The sequence below is a fragment of the Triticum aestivum genome, chromosome 1A (genome assembly GCF_018294505.1).
Source record: "Triticum aestivum cultivar Chinese Spring chromosome 1A, IWGSC CS RefSeq v2.1, whole genome shotgun sequence".
Taxonomy (NCBI): domain Eukaryota; kingdom Viridiplantae; phylum Streptophyta; class Magnoliopsida; order Poales; family Poaceae; genus Triticum; species Triticum aestivum.
Window position 1 is genome coordinate 528,573,669 of NC_057794.1, and position 19,284 is coordinate 528,592,952.

The window sequence follows — 19,284 nt, forward strand, 5'->3', positions numbered from 1 at the left end:
TATTCTGATCACGGGATCAGAATAATATTCTGATCACAACATGAACTTCCCGAGTAACGCGCCTGACCTTCCCCGAGTACTAGGTTGAACTTCAGCTAAAAGGTGTCCAAATGGGGCTTGCGATATACCGTTGGATAGCTATGGACATCAGTATCATGACCCAAGTTAAATTTTTGGCAAAATGTAAGCGGTTTAAGAGCAGTTTTGAAAACCGTTTTTTCTTCATACAAAAAATATGAATCGTATTTTCGATCGCATTTTTAAACCGTTTATCGGAATGAGGAAAATAATATGGTGTTGGAAATCTGCTGGAAAACCGCTCCTTCCACATGTTGAAAGTTTTCTCTAATTCCCTACGGTTAAAGAGTAATTCGGAAAATCGTAAAATTTCATAAACCGAACACCCGAGTTCGTATTTTTTACGCCATTTCTAAACGGCTAATCCAATTGAGTCAAATAATATAGCGTTGGAAAGCTTATGAAAATGCGCTACTTTTTTATGTTAAAAGTTTTTTCTAATTTTGAATGGTTTAAAAGTAATTTAGAAAATGGTACAAGTTCCACCGAGTTCGTATTTTTGAGCTAATATTTTAACCGTATGTCCAAATGCAGCAAATGATATGGTGTTGCAAAGCTTGAAGAAATGCGAAACTTTTTTGTATATATTGTTTCTCCTAATTCACTACAGTTTTATGTCAGTTTTGAAAATGGTTAAAAACGTATTTTTGCCGTAATTTCTACAAACTTTATCGGAATGGGGCAAATAATATACCGCTGAAAAGCTACGGAAAATGCGAAACTTTTTCATGTTGGTGGTTTTCTCTGATTCCTATCCCTTTTCAAGTAATTTTGAAAACGGCGGGATCATGCGTTCTGCCTTTATCGCAAAACAGATTCTTCGAAAATGCACCGCATGAAGAACGTGGACTTCTCGGCGCGTGTACCTGAACTTCACTCTGTTTTTCACGTGATTTTTTTGCTCGTAGGTATCCATCCACTACTCGTAGCTCTCCATCCACTCACCGGAATTGAGCAAGTGATATACCAGTGGAAAGCTGCTGTAAGCACTTAACTTTCCCGTGTTGATCATTTTTTCTTACTCGTGACGATTTTAAAAGTTTTTCATCTAAAATTCATTCAGTGTAGTAGGTGAACTTCCTGCTACTTTTAGTTGAACTTCTGTGACGTATTTTCGTTTGTAATTTTCTCATCCATTTGTCAGTGTTACACAAATGTTATTTCCTTTTGTACAAATCTCTCTCACAATAATTTTTTTGACTTTCTTCGACGAAGGGCTTGAACTTATAACAACAAAACTTTTTGTCTTTTCTTTTTTGTTCTTTTTTTAATACAAAATGCACGCTGTGTATTACACGAACTTCTAGCAGTTATCAACCTGAACTTCTCTCGGTTACATGAAAATATTTGAGTTTTTTAATAAATTTTTAATCTTATTTTTCTTAATCTTTTTTTATGAATTTTGAAGCGCTCTATTTTTAATAGTTGAACGTCTTGTTATTTTATTTTTGAACTTCTTGTTTCCATTCTTTAATAACGAGGAAAATCTGAGTTTTCTATAATCATTGAACTTCTCCATCTTTTTAATATGGACTTCCTGGTTTTATTTCTTAATCGTTTTTTATGAAATTTTGAAGCGCTCTATTTTTTTAAAGTTGGACTTCTTGTTAATTTATTTTTGAACTTCTTGTTATTTTATTTTTGAACTTCTTGTTTTCATTCTTTAACTCCGCCTATGTTGTCTCAACATAGCCGGTCCCAAGCCCGGGTAAAGGAGGAGGGTTGTGATAGGCTTGGCGAGCCAACGTAAAAACTCAGCCACTCTTATGGAGATGAAACCCAAAAGATTTTCGTTGGGGCGTAACCCTCTCAGCGACGCGCCACATCGGAACCCGGGTATGGTGGAAAATGGGCAAGGGCCGGGCCGTCACCCCCCAGGTGGCGCGCCGTATCTTGCCGGATACGGTGGCAAGTGAGCGAGGATCGGGTCGTCGCATCCTTAGTGGCGCGCTACATCGGCGCCCGGATGTAGTGGAAAATGAGCAAGGGTCTTCGCATTTGACTCGACGAGTGCGAAGGGTAAGGAATCTAGCCGAGCCTAGGAGGATTCGCTTAGGTAGCTGGAACGTAGGGTCTTTGACAGGGAAGCTTCGGGAGCTAGTTGATGCAGCGGTGAGGAGAGGTGTTGATATCCTTTGCGTCCAAGAAACCAAATGGAGAGGACAGAAGGCGAAGGAGGTGGAGGATACCGGCTTCAAGCTATGGTACACGGGGACGACTGCAAATAGAAATGGCGTAGGCATCTTGATCAACAAGAGCCTCAAGTATGGAGTGGTAGACGTCAAGAGACGTGGGGACCGGATTATCCTGGTCAAGCTGGTAGTTGAGGACTTGGTTCTCAATGTTATCAGCGCGTATGCCCCGCAAGTAGGCCACAATGAGAACACCAAGAGGAAGTTCTGGGAAGGCCTGGAAGACATGGTTAGGACTGTACCGATTGGTGAGAAGCTCTTCATAGGAGGAGACCTCAATGGCCACGTGGGTACATCTAACACAGGTTTTGAAGGGGCGCATGGGGGCTTTGGCTATGGCATCAGGAATCAAGAAGGAGAAGATGTCTTAAGCTTTGCTCTAGCCTACAACATGATTGTAGCCAACACCCTCTTTAGAAAGAGAGAATCACATCTGGTGACTTTTAGTAGTGGCCAACACTCTAGCCAGATTGATTTCATCCTCTCGAGAAGGGAACACAGGCGTGCGTGCCTAGACTGTAAGGTGATACCTGGAGAGAGTGTTGTACCCCAGCATAAGCTGGTGGTTGCTGACTTCCGCTTTCGGATTCGTGTCCAGCGGGATAAGCGGGATAAAGTCGCTAGAACGAAGTGGTGGAAGCTCAAGGGGGAGGTAGCTCAGGCGTTCAAGGAGAGGGTCATTAAGGAGGGCCCTTGGGAGGAAGGAGGGGATGCGGACAATGTGTGGATGAAGATGGCGACTTGCATTCGTAAGGTGGCCTCAGAGGAGTTTGGAGTGTCCAGGGGAAGGAGAAGCGAAGATAAGGATACCTGGTGGTGGAATGATGATGTCCAGAAGGCGATTAAAGAGAAGAAAGATTGCTTTAGACGCCTATGCCTGGATAGGAGTGCACACAACATAGAGAAGTACAAGATGGCGAAGAAGGCCGCAAAGCGAGCTGTTGGTGAGGCAAGGGGTCGGGCGTATGAGGACCTCTACCAACGGTTAGGCACGAAGGAAGGCGAAAGGGACATCTATAAGATGGCCAAGATCCGAGAGAGGAAGACGAGGGATATTGGCCAAGTCAAATGCATCAAGGACGGAGCAGGCCAACTCTTGGTGAAGGACGAGGAGATTAAGCATAGATGGCAGAAGTACTTCGACAAGCTATTCAATGGGGAGAATGAAAGCTCTACCATTGAACTGGACGACTCTTTTGATGAGACCAGCATGCGTTTTGTGCGTCGAATCTAGGAGTCTGAGGTCAAGGAGGCTTTAAAAAGGATGAAGGGAGGCAAGGCGATGGGCCCGGATTGTATCCCCATTGAGGTGTGGAAAGGTCTCGGGGACATAGCGATAGTATGGCTAACCAGGCTTTTCAATCTCATTTTTCGGGAAAACAAGATGCCAGAAGAATGGAGACGGAGTATATTAGTACCAATCTTCAAGAACAAGGGGGATGTTCAGAGTTGTACTAATTATCGTGGAATTAAGCTGATGAGTCATACAATGAAGCTATGGGAGAGAGTCATTGAGCACCGCTTAAGAAGAATGACAAGCGTGACCAAAAACTAGTTTGGTTTCATGCCTGGGAGGTCGACCATGGAAGCCATTTTCTTGGTATGACAGCTTATGGAGAGATATAGGGAGCAAAAGAAGGACTTGCATATGGTGTTCATTGACTTGGAGAAGGCCTATGATAAGATACCGCGGAATGTCATGTGGTGGGCCTTGGAGAAACACAAAGTCCCAGCAAAGTACATTACCCTCATCAAGGACATGTACGATAATGTTGTGACAAGTGTTCGAACAAGTGATGTCGACACTGATGACTTCCCGATTAAGATAGGACTGCATCAGGGGTCAGCTTTGAGCCCTTATCTTTTTGCATTGGTGATGGATGAGGTCACAAGGGATATACAAGGAGATATCCCATGGTGTATGCTCTTTACAGATGATGTGGTGCTAGTTGACGATAGTCGGGCGGGGGTAAATAGGAAGTTAGAGTTATGGAGACAAACCTTGGAATCGAAAGGGTTTAGGCTTAGTAGGACTAAAACCGAGTACATGATGTGCGGTTTCAGTACTACTAGGTGTGAGGAGGAGGAGGTTAGCCTTGATGGTCAGGTGGTACCTCGGAAGGACACCTTTCGGTATTTGGGGTCAATGCTGCAGGAGGATGGGGGTATTGATGAAGATGTGAACCATCGGATCAAAGCCGGATGGATGAAGTGGCGCCAAGCTTCTGGCATTCTCTGTGACAAGAGAGTGCCACAAAAGCTAAAAGGCAAGTTCTACAGGATGGCGGTTCGACCCGCAATGTTGTATGGCACTGAGTGTTGGCCGACTAAAAGGCGACATGTTCAACAGTTAGGTGTGGCGGAGATGCGTATGTTGAGATGGATGTGTGGCCACATGAGGAAGGATTGAGTCCGGAATGATGATATATGAGATAGAGTTGGGGTAGCACCAATTGAAGAGAAGCTTGTCCAACATCGTCTGAGATGGTTTGGGCATATCCAGCGCAGGCCTCCAGAAGCTCCAGTGCATAGCGGATGGCTAAAGCGTGCGGAGAATGTCAAGAGAGGGTGGGGTAGACCGAATTTGACATGGGAGGAGTCCGTTAAGAGAGACCTGAAGGATTGGGGTATCACCGAAGAGCTAGCTATGGATAGGGGTGCATGGAAGCTTGCTATCCATGTGCCAGAGCCATGAGTTGGTTGCGAGATCTTATGGGTTTCACCTCTAGCCTACCCCAACTTGCTTGGGACTAAAGGCTTTGTTATTGTTGTTGTTGTTCTTGTTTCCATTCTTTAATAATGAGGGAAATATGATATTTTTTTATAATCATCGAACTTCTCCGTCTTTTTAATATGGACTTCCTGGTTTTTTGCTTAATCTTTTTAATGAAATTTTGAAGCGCTCTATATTTTAAAGTTGAAATTCTTGTTATTTTATTTTTGAACTTCTTGTTTCCATTCTTTACTAACGAGGAAAATCTGATTTTCCTATAATCATTGAACTTCTCCATCTTTTTAATATGGACTTCCTAGTTTTATTTATTTTAGTAATGGAAAAAATCCTACTTTCTGATAGACATCGAACCACTCCGTTTTTAAATTTGAACTTCTAGGTTTATTTTAACAGAGAAATCTTTTTTACAAAATTGTTTGAGATGCTTTTTCTAATGACCTTTGGGTTTTTTTGGATGAAAGTTTTTGTTATGTGATACCTCTAAACTTAGTTTTTTCTAAAACATGAACTTCATGTTCGAAAAGCAAAAAATTACACAAGAATATACATGCATAGTACAACACCAATTCGTATTACACACAACACTATGTGCCGGTACACTATGTGCAGGCATTACACACAATACTATGGTCATCTTCCACGACCGCGGCGGCGGAGCAGGACGACGCCGCGGCCGGGCCTCGCGCGTGAACATCAAACTCTTTTTTATCACAACGTCTTCGTTTATTTTTTTCGAAACATGGAAATATGATATTTTTTTAACTATTTGAAGTTTTAACTTTTTTACAATTTGAACTTTTCGAAATTTTCTAGACGGAACTCAAGTAATTTTTTCCATAAGCCAAATACAGAAACAATCAAACAAAAGAAGGACATAGTTTCAATTGTTTCCTGCTTGTTGCCATACGAACATTTTTCATATAAAGAAAGACATACTGTACCTCTCATTCCTCACCACACTTTGAACAGAAAAAGGTATAAGAGCACATATTTTGGATGGTTAGTGCTCCCTCGAGTTAGGAGGAATAACTACATAGAATCAAAACTGAATGTTTTTATGTTTGTACTTTAGGCAAACGAAACCACCTGCTCCTTTTGAATTGCTTGGTCAGCAGGATAACACAACGGACATCGACAGGCATCCGTGCTCATCTTTTTTCTAGTTTTTGGTGAAGTTCGACTTGGTCTGCAGGAGAAGCACGAACGGGATCACCGATGGCTGAGCCAGAAGGAGACTGTTTCTTCCTTTTTATAGAATTTCACATGGGGAAATTAGGAAGAAGACGCCAAGAACTCTGTTGCTGCCGTAGTTGACCTGCTAGTAGCGTATGAATTGAACTTCAGTTAAACAGCTTTTTGCTGCTGACAATGACGACGCGGCCGCCGGTGATGAACTGCTTGAGTGGCGTACCATCGTTTTGCCGCTCTATCCGTAGTGAAGGGTGAGAAGAGGGGAAAGAGGGGCATGTCTCGTGGCTTTGTTTGGCGAGCGTGGTTGCGAGCTGCCGAATAGCACGACTCCTGTGTATATCACCACCACTACAAATAGCAAGATGGCTCATGGATATTCAGCTAGCCAACAACTTGAACAACAGGTCTCATCCAAACACCACATTCAGACTTCCACAAAGTAATCCTTGTCGGTCCAGCAATCCTTGGTAAAATCTTACAAAGAGAGATATAAGGTGTGTGAAGCTGAGACTGTTGGCCCCTTGCTTTCAATGCCAATAAGAAAAGAAAATTCAGAGAGATACAGTTCAGAACAAACAATTATAGATAGCATCAACACCTCTTATCAGGACCGGTTTTTCGGGATATTAATTTCCCAAAAGCGGCCCTTGTGCTCACCAGCCCCAGGATTACTGTTAGCTGATGAGACACGAACTTGTTATAGGAACTCCAAGAAAACTACAAAATATGTAGTACAAGACCATTCTGGCCTATGGCTACAACAATTGGTTTCTAGTGGTTGATGGCGGAAGCGGTTTGCGAATCATCAACGTTTATGGGACTCCATTTCCCACAGGAACAGCTGACCAGGATAACTCCTATCTTCGCGAGGCTGCTATCTCCATTGCGTAGGTTCCGGGGCTTTCATCGCAACGTTCCTTTCCACGCAAGAAATCTGGCCAAGACAATAGCCAGGGACAAGCCAGTGAGTACTTTGAATGTACTCGCAAACATTAAGAACACAGGTATAATATAGCCACTGATAATCATGCTTTCAAATATTCCATGATTACTTCAGCAGTCATAAATGAAGCTCATGATGCATGCAAGTAGGTTAATCATGTCATATATGAATATGCAATCAGCGAGTAGAAATAGAATGCACCGATCGAGTGTCTGAAGCGACACCACATAAAGGATAACAATATAAAGTATGCCTCAGTCGGGCGTCTAAGTGACACCACATAAAGGGCTTATAAGTAGATAAAATATCAAGCATACCCCAGTCGGGCGTCTGTGCGACGCCGCATAAAGGGCTTATAAGTAAATAAAATAACAAGCATGCCACAGTCGGGCATCTGTGCGACTCCACATAAAGGGCTTATAAGTAAATGAAATGACAAGCATGCCACAGTCGGGCGTCTATGCGACACCACATAAAGGGCTTATACATACACATAATCACGGTGAATATCCAGGAGGTAGTACCGTCCTAGAAATACTCAATAATTCAAATAACATAAATGGTTAGTCCATAATAATAATAATCATAATCATCATACATCACAAGTCATGATCAATATTCTGGTTTAATAGTTTCTCCTCCGAAGACCGACACTAAGACCGACACTTGACCCATCCCAGACTGTAGTCCTTAACCATGGACACGGTTATTCGAATAGGTTTAATATCTCTGTAGAGGGTGTACTCTTTACCCACGAGTAACGGATTCCTTTAGTCCATCGGGACTAATTCCGTCTACGGTCTTTTAATTGGAAACACCCTAACCGCACACACCAGCCAAACTCACCGGTGTCTGGAATCACCCTTGACACCTATTAAGCAAAACTCTAAGTGGGGAGGCTACAACCTCGACTAGCATGGGATCACAAAATTTATACCGCGCGCAAACTGGGGGAGCTACCCCCTTCGGCTACAACCGAAAACACCCATGCCCCTGGACTGGATGACTGGCTTTAATCCAGGGCCATGGAACCCTCATCGCGGTCTCTCTGTACGTTGTGTGCTAGATAGGGGTTGACAACTTACTGAACCGTACCCTACCTACGGCAGGGACAAGTGGCAGCACGAAACAAGTATGGGGGTTACTGGAACAAGACTCGATCTACGGCCGACTCAGGAGGCTTAAGTATTTCCTGCATGATTAGCTCAAGGATAATATCTCACATCCATCAGACACAACCACCACTCATCATACCTCCCCCTGCCCCGCCGGTCATAACCGTCTCGACGAGGGACAAGCTCGTGTCTACCCAAGAAAGAGACTTTCCCGGATCTTTCCCGGTAGGCATGAGAGGCATATGAGGGTGATTGCTATCACAAGTATGTCCATTGCCAACAGCAAAAAATTTCATCTTTGCACTCAAAGCGTATGATCATATCGTCACGAACACATAACGGATACTATGTGTCACGGTGGTGTTGTAACTGTATTAAACAACACAGGATAATATTATGCCTGAGTTCAGAAGTGCTTGCCTTCAAGGTGTGGCGAGTCAGGGTGCATTCCAAAACTTTGAAAGTTTTCTTCTCTCTCCCACAAATCCTATTCTATTTTTGGAAATATTTAAATTAACACATAGTTTAAAAACAGTACACAAAAGTTGCTCAGAAATTTTTGAAATAAATATGAAAATAAACTAGACAATATTTGAGGAACAACAGAAAAAGATTCAAGTCATTTGGATTCATATTTTAAAAGTTATAGCCAGTCAAAGTTTTGGTCAAATTCTATTTTTAAAATAAAACAGAAAAAAGAAAAACGCTTTGATTAGAATACGCTTTCGAGCAGAGGAGACTTACTCTGGGGTGATGCGCTTTCACTTAAACACGTGGACCGGTGCGGGATCACTGACAGTGAGTCCACGGGGCCCACTGGTCAGGTTTGACCGGTCTCCTTTCCCTCTTCTTCCTCTGCCTGAGAGGGGGGCGGGACTCCGGCGATCATCGCCGGTGATTGGCGTCTCCTCACGGGGCCCCGAGGGCGGGGATGGATCCGCCACCCAGGGAGGTCCTCCCGGTGGTCGCCAGGCCGGAGGGGACGGAGGGAGCTGCCGGCGGCGAGCTCCTCGGCGGAGGTGGCCTCGGGAGCTTTTGAGGGCCGGGGCTATGGTGGTTCCCGAGCTGGATTGAGGTGTTGGGCAGCTCCACAGGATTACGGGGATTCGAATGGTGGCGCTAGTTTGACGGGAGGGGCTCGGGTTGTGACCGAATGGGCTAGAGGGCGTCGGCGGCTGGTCCTGCCGGAGCTGGGGAAGATGACCTCTTCTCTTTGATTGTTGGCTACGGGGGAACTAGGGGAGTGGACTGAGGTCGCATGGGTGCCCAGATGAGCTCGGGGTCTCTCTTTATAGTGCAACGAGGTCGGTTCCGCGGCGGCAGTGGATAAGGTCGCCGGCGAACCGCCTCTCTATTGCTGCAGGGGGTCGTGGCGGCGACAAGCGCTAGGGGACATGCTTGTGGATGAGCTCGCGCTGCTCCAGGGGGCAAGTGGCGAGCCGGGGTGGCTCGCGCGGCGCCGACCGGGGCAGGAGCCACTGTGGCCGGCCGCTTGCCGCCGTGGCCGACCTGACGGTGGCCCTGTAGGGCGCCAGGGGAGGGCTTGGCTAGTTCCTGCGAGCGGATGAGGTCGGGGGTGCGGCTCTGCAGGAGAGCAAGGGCCAGGGCGCGACACGGCGACCCGAGCGCACGCACGTGCAAAACGTGCGCTCTGGGCGCGCCCAGAACACGCTCGCTACGTGCTTGACAAAATGCCAGGGTATCCTAGAGTGCTCCAATCCACAAGAGAGTTAGTAGGGTGGGGCTATAGGCTTGGGCAAATCCATGTGGCATACTGGTCTAGTCATTGGATCAAGTTCATAACACAAACCAGAAACTAAGCCAAAACTGGTCATGCACTCAGGGTGTTTGACAAAATGCCAATGGCATCTAGGCAACTATTGGGGTGGCCAAATTCTCCAGCTCACTGTCTCCTTGGATGAGTAAGAGGGTGGTGAGGTTAGTTTGACAAAATCAGAAACTTGTTAGTGCAAGTTTTGCAAAACATCAGTTTTGGACAGAAAGAAAAAGGCATGGTTGCATGTACTAAAAATTCTCCAATGGGTCCACTCTTCTGGACTTAAGGGTTTTGTAGCATGGGCTATAAGCAGGAGAAAGCTCAAGAGTACTAGAGCAAATTTAACTAGGGTTGCAGTAGAAAAAGCCAAACTGGACCAGAAAGCAAAAGAGGTTGATTCACTCAAATTTTTCAAAGAACATAAAAGGGTTTCTGCATAAAGTATAATAATATACTTCCATTAACATCCCAAAATTTTGGTGGAGGCTTTAAAGAAATATTTAATTAGGTTGCAGTGTAAAAATGCTCACTGGACCAGATTTTAAAACTTGGTGTAGAGCTCAAAATATTAAGTGAATGAATTATATTTTTCCGTAGAAGTGATTCAAAAACATCACATGACATCTCCAAATTTTGGTTGGAATTTTAGATAAATATATCAAGAGGTTGCAGTGCAAATTGGGCCCTGAAACTATTAAAAAAATCATTTCAAGGAATAAATCTCAGGGAGAATTAGTTATGCGATTAAATCCACTTTTAAGAGAAATGTTTTTCTCGTGGGAGAAAACAAGTCTAGTAATATATTTGGAAACTTTCACTTGGGATAAAACTCCATAAAAATCCAGGAAAGGATGGTACTAAAATCAAAGAAAACCCAGAAAAATGAAAAGTTTAATTTTCCTGGCAAAATTTTATTAGTAAAACAAGGTTAAAATTTTGGGGTGTCACAACACTACCCCCTTAAGAAAAATCTCGTCCTCAAGATTTGTTAAAAGTAGTTTTAAGAAAATATATGCAATAAAATGTGGCTACAGTGAGAGGGCAATAAGTGGTGTAAAATCTCAGTGTGGAACACTGGCGCTGCGTGGAAAAATCTACGGTTAGGGGGAAAACGAGAGATTTCTATGTTGGATACAGTAAATTTAGAATAAAATTCTAAATTTAAAATACGGTGGTCGTACCCGAGAGCACAGTGCTCTCTCCGGCTGACAGGTGGACCCGGGGCCCACTGTCAGCCTCTTCGTCTTCCTCTGGCTCTCTCTTCTTCCTCTCTCCCGCCCGCTTTCCCACGCTTTCTCCATCGGTGACGTCTAGCGCATAGGGCATCTAGGTCGTACCCGCGGTAGTGCGCGGCGTGCTAGCTGCCGGTGCAGCGTGCACTCACCTCGCGGGCCAGCGTGCTGTCGGCACTGCTCGCGGATTCGCCTCCGAACACCGGCGATCGGGCGATGAGCGGCGCCGGTGGACTTCGCCCACCGTACACCGAGCTCGAGCTATAAAACGGCCGAGGTGTTCCTCTCTTCTTCCTCACATCTGGCCTCGCTTCTCCTTCTCCTTCTTCCTCCTCCATTTCCGTTTACAGAAGCTCAGCTGAGGCTCTAATGGTGGAGGCGATGCCGGACTGGTACGTGATCCTGGTGTGTGGAGGGCTGGCGGCACTGCTGGGGCTCTTCGTGCTCCTGTGTGCGATGATCCTCGATGATCCTCGTGATGCTGCTGCTCGAGTGCTGGCTCTCCGTGGTGGCGGTGATCACGAGGAGTAGGTGTGGTGTTGGGTGCTAACTATTGTCGGTATACTGGGTAACTTGTACCCGGATGATTACCCACTAATCTCCCCTTCAGAGACTATGGTGTACTAGGGAGATGATTAGCCAGATGCAGCACGGTTACATGGTGTTGCAGGTAGTGTATGCGTCCGAGTGGTTGTGGCTGTGGGCCTTCTGCCGTGGTGCTGCGTGAATAAAGATCCATGTCGTGAGGAGATATATGCCGTAGCAACTCAGGGAAAAGAAATCTCACTCCAGGATTTTTCGCGAGAGAAAATTAGTTAATCAAAATTTATAGCAGCAAAAGTTACTCAACAATTGAAACCAAAAAAAATTATCTCACCACACAAGATTTAGTGAAACACGCATGAGTTACAACACTTAACTTAATGCAGGGAAAAAAGAACATAGCGGTGACGTCTAGAATGAAAACGGCAACTCGACGGGGTCCCGAGAAAATGTCTCTGGTATTGGGGCACACTCTTCTTCTATCGAGGGAAGTGGGTTGATCAGTCGATGAACGCGTCTCTCCTGGCCGGGCCTTAGTGGTCTGCCGATGGCGATCTGAGGATTTAAATCAGCGAGGCTCTGGAGATAACTCATCACTCGCTGGGTCAAACGCTCTTGAGCGATGACATACCGGACAAGGTTGGCTAGTACGGGGTCTCTCTCAATTCTTCCACCGGGGAAGGATGCTACTTCTCCGGGTGCTGCACGGCTCGGAAAGTAATAATACCCTCGTTCGCTGGCATAGGGTACCGTGAATCGAAGGCGAACAATCGCTTCGTGTGCAGCCGCTTCTATGGCCATCTGAGGAGTTGGCATAGATTTCCCCAGGAAGGAGACTTCCATTGGGTCTTGATTTGAGTCTACGGGAGGGATGTGCACTACTGCCCAATATTTCGAGGCGGATGAGGTGATCCTCGACTTGAGTAGCTCGTACTGGGGTGGCTGGGTAGAACCCATGGTACTGCAGGTAAAGTCCCACAATATTCTAACAAAACTACTCGGGGTTGCATCTGGGGTTCTCAGATAAATTCTAGGGCTCGGCATGGCAAGAAATGGTTGTGAGGGTTGCGCACAAGATGAGGGGTACTCGGCAAGATCACAAGGTGGTTATTTATATAGCCTCCAGGCTGGGTTATTTACTGCGGTGAAGGGCAACTAGTTTTCTGGTTCTACTATCATGGGGGTCGGGGTCAAAGCCACAGATACACACATCTCACAAAAGTGACGTGTTACTGTGGGTGCCGTCGGGGTTGGTTTTGGTAGCTACGCCCGGAATTAAAAATGTAACCGTATATCAATACAACTACTATTTAAATTAGGGGCGCACAGGCAGGCAACGTTGTGGCGATACAAGGTCACACAATTTACAGGGCGTGGGGTATGCTAAGACTTGGTACTACTCGAGTGGCTTAGTCCACCTCGTTTATATCTAAGCGGGCGTGCCTTTTGGATGTCGAGGCTTCTCCATTGGCCTCACCGTCGGGATTGGCTGGAAGGGGTTGAGGGACTGCAGGGTCGGGGTAGCGATGATGACCATCGCGGGGATAGTTGGCCACAATCCCGTTGGAGTGTGTTCCCAAAAGGCGACGAAGCACTTCTGGGGTCATCAAAGCACCTTGGTTGATGGCTGGGGCTAACCTCAAGGTCTCGATCGGTTGTCCAAACAGCACGACTGGATTGTCGGCGTCGGGCTCATCTTCTCTTCTTGTTGGGGCTCTGCGGATCAGTTCTCCATGAGCTGCGATCATATCAAGGGTGATTTGATCGAACAACCCCTCTAGTGCACTTACATAGCGCACCAGATGCAACAATGCATGGTCCAACTCGTGGTCTCCGTTGGCAACTTGGGGTGGCCTACCATACCCGTCAGGGCTGGGGTAGTAGTAGAATGAGCGACAGTTAACTCTGGGCGACAAGTGCCGGAGTTGAACTATAGCTTCTCGAGAAGCTAGTTGGATGGCTTGTGGCTCAAAGGAAGTTGTCCTTCCGGTGAACCTGTAGGGGTGTTCTGGCGATAGATCCCTACCATAGATGTGCACAGTGGCCCAAAATTGACGGCTCTCACCGCTCATGGACCCTTGGTACACAACATATTCTGGGGGCTCTTCTAATGCGAAGGCACCGCGGGTGAGGTTTGCTAGCACGGTCACGAAACCTCCAAGGTTGGTTGTTGTGGTCTCATTGTGAACAATGGGACCAGGCATTATGGCTTGGTGTAGGGTAGAGGCTGTGCTGTGCTGGGTTGAGGCTAGCGTGCCCTTTTATAGAAAAAGGGAATGGAGTCTTCCTTCGCACGCTTGCGAGAAAGACTATTTATGGGCCGGTCACTGGCGCGTGATCGACAGGCTAGGCGGGTAGGTTGGGCATCGACTGCCAAAAAGGTGTCGGGCTCATTGTGTGGCTATCTTACACGAGAAGCCTGGTCGGGGTGTGGTTAAGGTCTGGTGGGTTGGTTTACCTAGGTTTTTCGATCTGGCTAAGATAGGATTAGTCAATGGTCAGCCTGGCTCTGATACCAAGATTGTCAGGACCGGTTTTTCGGGATATTAGTTTCCCAAAAGCGGCCCTTGTGCTCACCAGCCCCAGGATTACTGTTAGCTGATGAGACACCAACTTGTTATAGAAACTCCAAGCAAACTAGAAAATATGTAGTACAAGACCATTCTGGCCTATGGGTACAACAATTGGTTTCTAGTGGTTGATGGCGGAAGCGGTTTGCGAATTATCAGCGTTTATGGGACTCCATTTCCCACAGGAATAGCTGACCAGGATAACTCCTATCTTCGCGAGGCTGCTATCTCCATTGCGTAGGTTTCGGGGCTGTCATCGCAACGTTCCTTTCCACGCAAGAAATCTGGCCAAGACAATAGCTAGGGACAAGCCAGTGAGTACTTTGAATGTACTCGCAAACATTAAGAACACAGGTATAATATAGCCACTGATAATCATGCTTTGAAATATTCCATGATTACTTCATCAGTCATAAATGAAGCTCATGATGCATGCAAGTAGGTTAATCATGTCATATATGAATATGCAATCAGCGAGTAGAAATAGAATGCACCGATCGGGTGTCTGAAGCAACGCCTCGAAAGGATAACAGTATAAAGTATGCCTCAGTCGGGCGTCTAAGCGACACCACATAAAGGGCTTATAAGTAGATAAAATATCAAGCATGCCACAGTCGGGCGTCTGTGCGACACCGCATAAAGGGCTTATAAGTAAATAAAATAACAAGCATGCCACAGTCGGGCGTCTGTGCGACACCACATAAAGGGCTTATAAGTAAATGAAATGACAAGCATGCCACAGTCGGGCGTCTATGCGACACCACATAAAGGGCTTCTATATACAGATAATCACGGTGAATATCCAGGAGGTAGTACCGTCCCAGAGATACTCAATAATTCAAATAACATAAATGGTTAGTCCATAATAATAATAATCATAATCATCATACATCACAAGTCATGATCAATATTCTGGTTTAATAGTTTCTCCTCCGAAGACCGACACTAAGACAGACACTTGACCCATCCCAGACTGTAGTCCTTAACCATGGACACGGCTATTCAAATAGGTTTAATATCTCTGCAGAGGGTGTACTCTTTACCCACGAGTAACGGATTCCTTTAGTCCATCGGGACTAATTCCGTCTACGGTCTTTTAATTGAAAACACCCTAACCACACACACCATCCAAACTCACCGGTGTCTGGAATCACCCTTGACACATGTTAAGCAAAACTCTAAGTGGGGAGGCTACAACCTCGACTAGCATGGGATCACAAAATTTATACCGCACGCAAACTGGGGGAGCTACCTCCTTCGGCTACAACCGAAAACACCCATGCCCCCGGACCAGATGACTGGCTTTAATCCAGGGCCATGGAACCCTCATCGCGGTCTCTCTGTATGGTGTGTGCTAGACAGGGGTTGACAACTTACTGAACCGTACCCTACCTACGGCAGGGACAAGTGGCAGCACGAAACAAGTATGGGGGTTACTGGAACAAGACTCGATCTACGGCCGACTCAGGAGGCTTAAGTATTTCCTGCATGATTAGCTCACGGATAATATCTCACATCCATCAGACACAACCACCACTCATCATACCTCCCCCTGCCCCCTGGTCATAACCGTCTCGACGAGGGACAAGCTCGTGTCTACCCAAGACAGAGACTTTCCCGGATCTTTCCCGGTAGGCATGAGAGGCATATGAGGGTGATTGCTATCACAAGTATGTCCATTGCCAACAGCACAAATTTTCATCTTTGCACTCAAAGCGTATGATCATATCGTCACAAACACATAACGGATACTACGTGTCACGGTGGTGTTGTAACTGTATTAAACAACACACGATAATACTATGCCTGAGTTCAGAAATGCTTGCCTTCAAGGTGTGGAGAGTCAGGGTGCATTCCAAAACTTTGAAAGTTTTCTTCTCTCTCCCACAAATCCTATTCTATTTTTGGAAATATTTAAATTAACACATAGTTTAAAAACAGTACACAAAAGTTGCTTGGAAAATTTTGAAATAAATATGAAAATAAACTAGACAATATTTGAGGAACAACAGAAAAAGATTCAAGTCATTTGGATTCATATTTTAAAAGATATAGCCAGTCAAAGTTTTGGTCAAATTTTGTTTTTAAAAATAAAACAGAAAAAAGAAAAACGCTTCGATTAGAATACGCTTTCGAGCAGAGGAGACGTACTCTGGGGTGATGCGCTTTCACTTAAACACGTGGACCGGTGTGAGGTCACTGACAGTGCGTCCACGGGGCCCACTGGTCAGGTTTGACCGGTCTCCTTTCCCTCTTCTTCCTCTGCCCGAGAGGGGGGCGGGACTCCGGCGATCGTCGCCGGCGATTGGCATCTCCTCGCAGGGCCCCGAGAGCGGGGATGGATCCGCCACCCCAGGAAGGTCCTCCTGGTGGTCGCCAGGCCGGAGGGGAAGGAGGGAGCTGCCGGCGGCGAGCTCCTGGGCGGAGGTGGCCTCGGGAGCTTTTGAGGGCCGGGGCTATGGTGGTTCCCGAGCTGGATTGAGGTGTTGGGAAGCACGTGATCACGGGGATTTGAATGGTGGCGCTAGTTTGACGGGAGGGGCTTGGGTTGTGACCGAATGGACTGGAGGGCGTCGGCGGCTGGTCCTGCCGGAGCTGGGGAAGATGACCTCTTCTCTTCGATTGTTGGCTATGGGGGAACTAGGGGAGTGGACTGAGGTCGCATGGGTGCTCAGATGAGCTCGAGGTCTCCCTTTATAGTGCAACGAGGTCGGTTCCGCGGCGGCAGTGGATAAGGTCGCCGGCGAACCGCCTCTCTATTGCTGCAGGGGGTCGTGGCTGCGACAAGCGCTAGGGGACACACTTGTGGATGAGCTCGCGCTGCTCCAGGGGGCAGGTGGCGAGCCGGGGTGGCTCGGGCGGCGCCGACCGGGGCAGGAGCCACTATGGCCGGCCGCTTGCCGCCGTGGCCGACCTGACGGCGGCCCTGTAGGGCGCCAGGGGAGGGCTTGGCTGGTTCCTGCGAGCGGATGAGGTCGGGGGTGCGGCTCTGCAGGAGAGCAAGGGCCGGGGCGCGACGCGGCAACCCAAGCGCACGCACGTGCAAAACGCGCGCTCTGGGCGCGCCCAGAGCACGCTCGCTACGTGCTCGACAAAATGTCAGGGTATCGTAGAGTGCTCCAATCCACAAGAGAGTTAGCAGGGTGGAGCTATAGGCTTGGGCAAATCCATGTGACATGCTGGTCTAGTCAGGGGATCAAGTTCATAACACAAACCAGAAACTAAGCCAAAACTGGTCATGCACTCAGGGTGTTTGACAAAATGCCAATGGCATCTAGGCAACTCTTGGGGTGGCCAAATTCTCCAGCTCACTGTCTCCTTGGATGAGTAAGAGGGTGGTGAGGTTAGTCTGACAAAATCAGAAACTTGTTAGTGCAAGTTTTGCAAAACATCAGTTTTGGACAGAAAGAAAAAGGCATGGTTGCATGTACTAAAAATTCTCCAATGGGTCCACTCTTCTGGACTTAAGGGTTTTGTAGCATGGGCTATAAGCAGGAGAAAGCTCAAGAGTACTAGAGGAAATTTAACTAAGGTTGCAGTAGAAAAAGCCAAACTGGACCAGAAAGCAAAAGAGGTTGATTCACTCAAATTTTTCAAAGAACATAAAAGGGTTTCTGCATAAAGTATAATAATAATATACTTCCATTAACATCCCAAAATTTTGGTGGAGGCTTTAAAGAAATATTTAATTAGGTTGCAGTGTAAAAGTGCTCACTGGACCAGATTTTAAAACTTGGTGTAGAGCTCAAAATATTAAGTGAATGAATTATATTTTTCCATAAAAGTGATTCAAAAACATCACATGACATCTCCAAATTTTGGTTGGAATTTTAGATAAATATATCAAGAGGTTGCAGTGCAAATTGGGCCCTGAAACTGTTAAAAAAATCATTTCAAGGAATAAATCTCAGGGAGAATTAGTTATGCGATTAAATCCACTTTTAAGAGAAATGTTTTTCTCGAGGGAGAAAACAAGTCCAGTAATATATTTGGAAACTTTCGCTTGGGATAAAACTCCATAAAAATCCAAGAAAGGATGGTATTGAAATCAAAGAAAACCCAGAAAAATGAAAAGTTTAATTTTGCTGGCAAAATTTTAATTAGTAAAACAAGGTTAAAATTTTGGGGTGTCACACCTCTAGATGGAAGTTCAAAGACAAATGCCCCTGCCGTTCTCACTCTCTGTCTGCAACAGTAATGCACACATTAGGACAGCCGGAAGGGAGAAATCTTGTCGCTGCCATAACCTACATGGCACAACAAAATTTCCTTGTTGCCAGAGTGTCCATCAGTCGCCACTATCTTGTGGGAGGAATCGGGAGTTGTAGCGCGCTGGGTAGGGAAGGCAGAACAACGGCTGGTGGCGAGCGATATACGGGACAGAAGGATGGGCAGCCACGACCCTGGATAGGCAGTGCAGGAGCGAACTGCTGTTGGCGACAGCGGGAGTCCACCATGGAGGGTGGGTACAGAGCGACGGTGGCACGGGATGTCGGCCGCTATGCGGGTGGTCGGTCGGGACGGGGCTGACGGAGCAGAGCGCAGGCGCGCCGGAGAAGAAGGCAGGCCGCGTCGGAGGTGATGGAAGGCCGCGCGAGAGCGGAGGAAAGGTCGCGCCCGAGGGGAGGTTGGGGTCGGGGCGGAGGGCAGCGATGGAGGACGTGTTTTGGGCAGACATGGGCGGAGGTGGTTCGGCCGGAGGACGGGGACGGAGGTGGCTGGGGCGGAGGGCGGAGGAAGAGGTGGTCGGGGCAGAGGGCAGTGGTGGAAGTGGTAGAGGCCTGGGGGAAGTCGGCGGCGGCGGGCGTGGTCGGGGAGGACTACAGCGGCGAAGGTGGTCGGGGTGGACGACGGCGGCGGCGGGCGTGGTCGGGGCGGACTACAGCGGCGGAGGTGGTCGGGGTGGACG